This window comes from Nannospalax galili, unplaced genomic scaffold (assembly GCF_000622305.1).
Source record: "Nannospalax galili isolate Female #2095 unplaced genomic scaffold, S.galili_v1.0 scaffold17653, whole genome shotgun sequence".
Classification (NCBI taxonomy): domain Eukaryota; kingdom Metazoa; phylum Chordata; class Mammalia; order Rodentia; family Spalacidae; genus Nannospalax; species Nannospalax galili.
Window position 1 is genome coordinate 3006 of NW_008333099.1, and position 5515 is coordinate 8520.

At 37.2% G+C, this 5515-nt stretch overlaps 1 long non-coding RNA gene across 1 annotated transcript in view; it reads right to left on the minus strand.

The window, feature by feature from the left end:
• Positions 1 to 1635: 1635 nt before the first annotated feature.
• LOC103729780 overlaps positions 1636 to 5515 on the minus strand; it is a 5179-nt gene continuing 1299 nt past the window's right edge. Inside the window, exons 2-3 of the long non-coding RNA XR_607076.3 lie at positions 2883 to 2985; positions 1636 to 1714 (exon numbers count right to left, since the gene is read on the minus strand). This is a non-coding gene — a long non-coding RNA (uncharacterized LOC103729780). The remainder of the gene's footprint in view (positions 1715 to 2882; positions 2986 to 5515) is intronic.

Sequence of the window (5515 nt, forward strand, 5' to 3'; positions counted from 1 at the left end):
GGCTCTTGACATTGAGACGTTTTCAAATGCATTTCTAATCTCTATATACATGACTATCACTGGTCACAGTCACCCACCTTCTGAGCTCCTCAGCATCTGAGCATGAATACAAACTTGTCAGATAGACAGCCTTCCTCTCCCACTAGAGCCTCCGATGTCACATTTTTACTATGGACTATACAAATATAGTTATTGAACCCTTAGTTACTGATATTCCTAAGAAAATATTTTTGAACACAGTGTGAGGTCTCTTATTATGTCCTGGACTCTTATTCTTTTTGTGTTTCTTCCTTTAAAACCACAGGCAGCTAACAACTGTCTATAACTCCAGTTCCAGGGGATCCTATGGCTTCTTCTGTCCTCCACAGGCATTGCCCGACATGGGTGCACTTACCTACATGCAGGCATAACATTCATACACAGAAAATAAAAAATAATAAATAAAATATTTTTTAAAATGCTAAATTCAGACTCTTCCTTTATGGAGCTAAAGGCAAAGCAGAATTTTAAGTAATTAATTATGAGTAGTTAAAGCTTATTCTTTTCTGAATTTTCAAAATCATCATAACCACGTAGTTTTCAAATTATAAGTCTATCTTAAAAAGAAAACTAGTTTTAGTAAAAATCAACTTGTAAAATTTAAGTACTATTTTAAATTCATTAAAAATATCAAGTAAATATAAAACCGATTAAGATGGAAGACAGTACAAGGTTTAGTCAGAAAAGATAAATTTTGTTTTTCAATATTTTTTATTCTACTGCTTGCCTCAGCTGAACATTTTCTCGGATACTTCAATATAGAGAGCCTAGAGAAATCATTTAAATCCTGAACGATTGTGCAAACAATATAGATTTGAAATTCACTTAAGTTAGTACCCACAGAATCTGATTCAGCTCAGAACTTGGAATTCTACAAAGATTTGCTTATTTAGGTTAAATAAATTATATACTACTTTCCATAAGCTTAATAAGATGCTTTCAAACCTGTTACAATACTCAAATACACAATTCTCTAAGAGGAAACAGCATTTTTAATAATATAAAATCTTGCATAAAAATTTCAGAAGGGCTGATGGTGCTTAGGCTTTCTTGCTGGGAGTTAACTGCTAAAATCCTACACTATTATTGTCCTAATACTGTAACTGCAGTATTCGCTTGTAACAGCCAGCTTCGTAGGAAAATGTTCACTTAGGCTTTCTTGCTGGGAGTTAAGAGCTAAAATCCTACACTATCATTGTAGCAATACTGTAAGTGCAGGTTTAAAGATGCTAACTTCTTATGAATTCACAGGATTTTTTTCAGAAAATTGTACATAGGATAGAACTAGGTAGAACTGGTAGCTTAAGTTCACTAACATGTTTACTTTTCAAATACTAAGATATTAGAGTTATGTACATAATACACATTGACTTTTTTTGTGGACTGGCTGTTGAACCAGGCCTTGCACATTCTATGACAGTTTTCTTACCACGAAGGTCCATATCCAGCGACATGTTTACTTTCCAACACTCAAATCTAAGTATTGTAAGTTTAAGACTATCTGTATGATTAATCTACACTGAGATTAGAGCAACAGAAGCCTAAAGAGGAAAGGACAACATAACAATTACTAGTGATGATTGTAAAAACCTGTTTACCTTGTAAGTATGATTCCTTTCAGAACATTCATGCAATGAGGGGCCTGGCAGATAGCTTAGTTGGTAAAGTGCTTGTCCTGCAAGCGAGAGGACCTAAATTTAACCCTTAGCACCAGTGTAAAAAGGTGGGCAGATTACTGGAGATCACTGTCAGTCAGCCTAGTCTAATCAATGAAGCCCCTAATGAGAGACCCTTTTTAAAGAAGCAAGGTCTATGGCTCCCGAGGAAGACTATCCAAGGTACACTGACTCCATTTTGTACTCCATTTGAACCCGCCATCCTCAACAAGAACATGCACACAGAAACAAAGGTACATGCCATGAAATTGCTAAGTGTTTATAATGTAAACAAAGCAAGAGTGAAAAATCAAATGAAACTGAGAAGAAGAGCCTTTCCTCGATTAATGTGGAAAAGCAATGGTGTGCTAATAAAACTCATAATCTTTGCTTGACATTTTCCCTCTTAACACACAAATTATTACAGGAAATAAATGTAAAAAGAACTATTTTATTGTTTATTTCAGTAAAAGGCAAAATTAATAAAAATAGCACTTTCAAGATAAAATTATCATGACTTTTCCAATTAAAATAATCTTAAGCCTATTTAGAAATTAAGAAATTATGCAGTGATAGGTAAGAGTTAAAGAAAAAAAAAAAAAAAACCCAAACCCCAAAAGTCTTGGCAACTCATTGGTTTCACTGAATCTAAAAAACAAAAAAAAATCTTCTGAGCTTTGCCGAAAAAGGAGAATCTATACCATCAAATAAATCAGACACCACATAAAATGCTTTACTAAGAAACAGCCCGAATACCAACTGAAAATTATGAGGTGAGCATGACTACTATAATAAAAAGAAAAAATGATGTTTGTTTACATATTAGTTCCCCAAGGTACGTAATGTTGAGTACTCATCACCAGTCAAATGTTACAAAATGTGGAGCATAAAGTTTTCCATATAATTTAAAACAAACACATAAACAGCTAAAAACAAAACAGATATAACACCGCAAAACATTATTTTGCAAATGTTGAATTACTTTTTGGTGGTACTGTGGATGGAACCAGGGCTTTACATGCCAGGCAAGCATTCTAACCCGGGGGCTCTGTTTCCATCCTCCTGCCACTCCAAATTCTCTTGTAACATCCAGCTTCCATGAACGACTTTAAACACTTTATTTTCCTCTAGTACTTACATAAAATATCATACAGTAACATGACAAGGTTAATGTTGTACAACTAATACCTGTAATGTGTTCTTCCTACAATTGACTGTCCTTCTCTCCACTGAGCAGTCACATCAGTGGGATCGAGTGTGCCTTCAAAAATGTGCTCCCAGAGATACAAACCTGATAATTAAAAAAGAAAAAACAGAAACATTTACTGCCTTATCCACTGAAGAATGTTAGAGAGATGTTCTGTTCCTTTCTATATAAACTATGAACCCAGAATTTGCCCCCTGCGGTCTGGTGGCAGGCAGTGCTCCCAAGTAAAAGCTCAGTCATCAATATGGCAGCTAAGTGTATGACAGACCTCAGTGACTAAAGGTATTAAAGTGGGTTATAGTAAAGACAACATCTTTTATTCTACCCTGGGGAACCCCTAATATTACTGAACTCTTCCTGTACAAAATGCATGATATTACAAACTAAATTACCATTGTGATTAGAATTAATTTTATATTATAACCAGAGGGGATATTACCTCCCTATTTGAACAGACATCCTTGAATACATGATACCCTTTAAAGATAAATGACAGTTCATCCTTTTTCCTCAAGACAACCCCTGATGCTTTTTTTATATTGCCTTCATCGGAATCAAAGATTTCAGAGTGGATGAGATCGGCAGTACACAATGAGGTAATATTAATGAGGCGGTACATAACACCTCTGAGAAACTTGCTTTAGTTTTATTGAAAGATGTATTTTGTTCCATTTTTGTTATACCATGCTACTAAAGCCACCCAAGCAAACAGGTTTAAAACATGGACAATCAGAAAATTCTTTTAAATGTGACAGGCTGAATAATCCTCCCCCTTTCCATGTCCACATCTTAGTCTCTAGAATCTGTATATTATCTTACACACTGTCAAAAAAAATTATCTTGGTATCATTAAGTCAAGGATGCCGAGATGAAAAGATTACTGTGGATCAACTGTGATCACCAGGCTCCACAGACTGGGAAGGCAGGAAGATCCGAGTAGGGGAGATGTGAGGATAGGAGCAGGGCTCAGAACCATGTGATCAAGATGGGTAGTATCTATAAACTGTAAAAGGCAGGAGAACATTTCCTCTAGCGCCTCCAAAAGTAGCACAGCCTCTCAGACATTTTAATCTCCCACCTTGAGAAAGGCAGGAAAGCTGTATTGTGTTGAATCACTAAAATTGGTAATAACTTGTTCGGGCAGCTGTGGGAAGCTTTTGGTTATGTGGGCTGATTACGGTACCTGGAAGTGAGGTGCTACCGCAGCAAATACTTTAACATTTGGAAGTGGCTTTGGAATTGGGAAGTAGGGAGGCCAGAAGAATTCTGAGGAGTATGATTTTTTTTTTTAAAAAAGGCTACACTCTACACTTGAGGCTGGAGAGATGGCTCAGCACTTAAGAGCACTGACTGCTCTTGCAGAGGACCCGGGTTCGACTCCCAGCACCCACTTGGTGCTACAAACCTTCCTTAACTCCAGTCCAGGGGAATCGGAAGCCCTCTTCTGACTTCCATGGCATTGCATGACACGGGTGCACTCACATACATACAGGCAATACACTCATAAACATAAAATAATTATAAATATTTTTTAAAAGGCTACATTAGATTGCCTTGAGTAGATGCTAACAATTCAACTAATGAAGACCTAGATGAGAGTAGGGAACATGGTAGAGAAAACTTACATTGTCTTAAGAACACAGAGAACTGTGTTCCACAGGTATATGTCGAGTCGAACTTGGATATGTATCTGAAGAGATTTCTAAGCAAAGGATTAAGGCTGGGATTTTTTTTTTTTTCCTTCTAATTATAGTAATAGAAGAGGAAAGAGGGATTTGGGGAAGACGTGATAAGCAACAAGACAGCAGTAGAATTTGATGATCTTGGGAAGTTCTGGGCTATTCAGATTTTAAGAGAGGTGAAAAAGCACATTACCATCAATAAACCATACTCTAGAGGGAAGACCCAAAAGGTGGTGGTTGTGACTTTTTGCTAGTGCCTCAGAGAGAACATTTACCCACACAAATGGCTTTTGGAAGAGATTATTCATGTGGTTTATGGATCTCCTTAGCCACCTTAATAGATGCTGGAAATAGAGACAGGATTATTCGGGAAAGACATATGGAGGAGTTTCTTGCCTGAAAAAGTGAATTCTGACATGCACAGAAGACACTCAAAGATTTTAAGAATGCTGTGTTAGCAGGAACACTGCCGGCTAAGATCAACGTTGACAGGTTGAAAGGAATGAAGTCCATTTGGATCCCAAAATTCTACCAGCAGGAAACGGGTTGGTAAATGTACTGAGCTGCAAACATGTGCTACTTTTCATAGAAACGGAAAGATGACTCCAAAGGTGGAGCTGAAGGAACAGAAGGCAAAGCTGTAAGCCAGAGATCACTCTGGGTGTGAAAACCTTCTGGAGTTTGCCTCCACTTTGATAGTTGGTAGACCAGGGACTCCTTTTTACATCCGGTTTTTCCTTTTTAAAGGTGATGCCTGTAATTGCTGTCCCATGACTGTCTGGGGTGCAGGCTGATGAAAGGAGTGGTTCACAAACACACGGGCCTATGGTGCTTACTGGACCGAGAAAAGTCTGAAAACATGAAACCCTGTTAAGTTGGAAAATAGAAAAGAGAATGGGAAAGTGGAGACTTAGAGAAAGAAATCAGTAGTT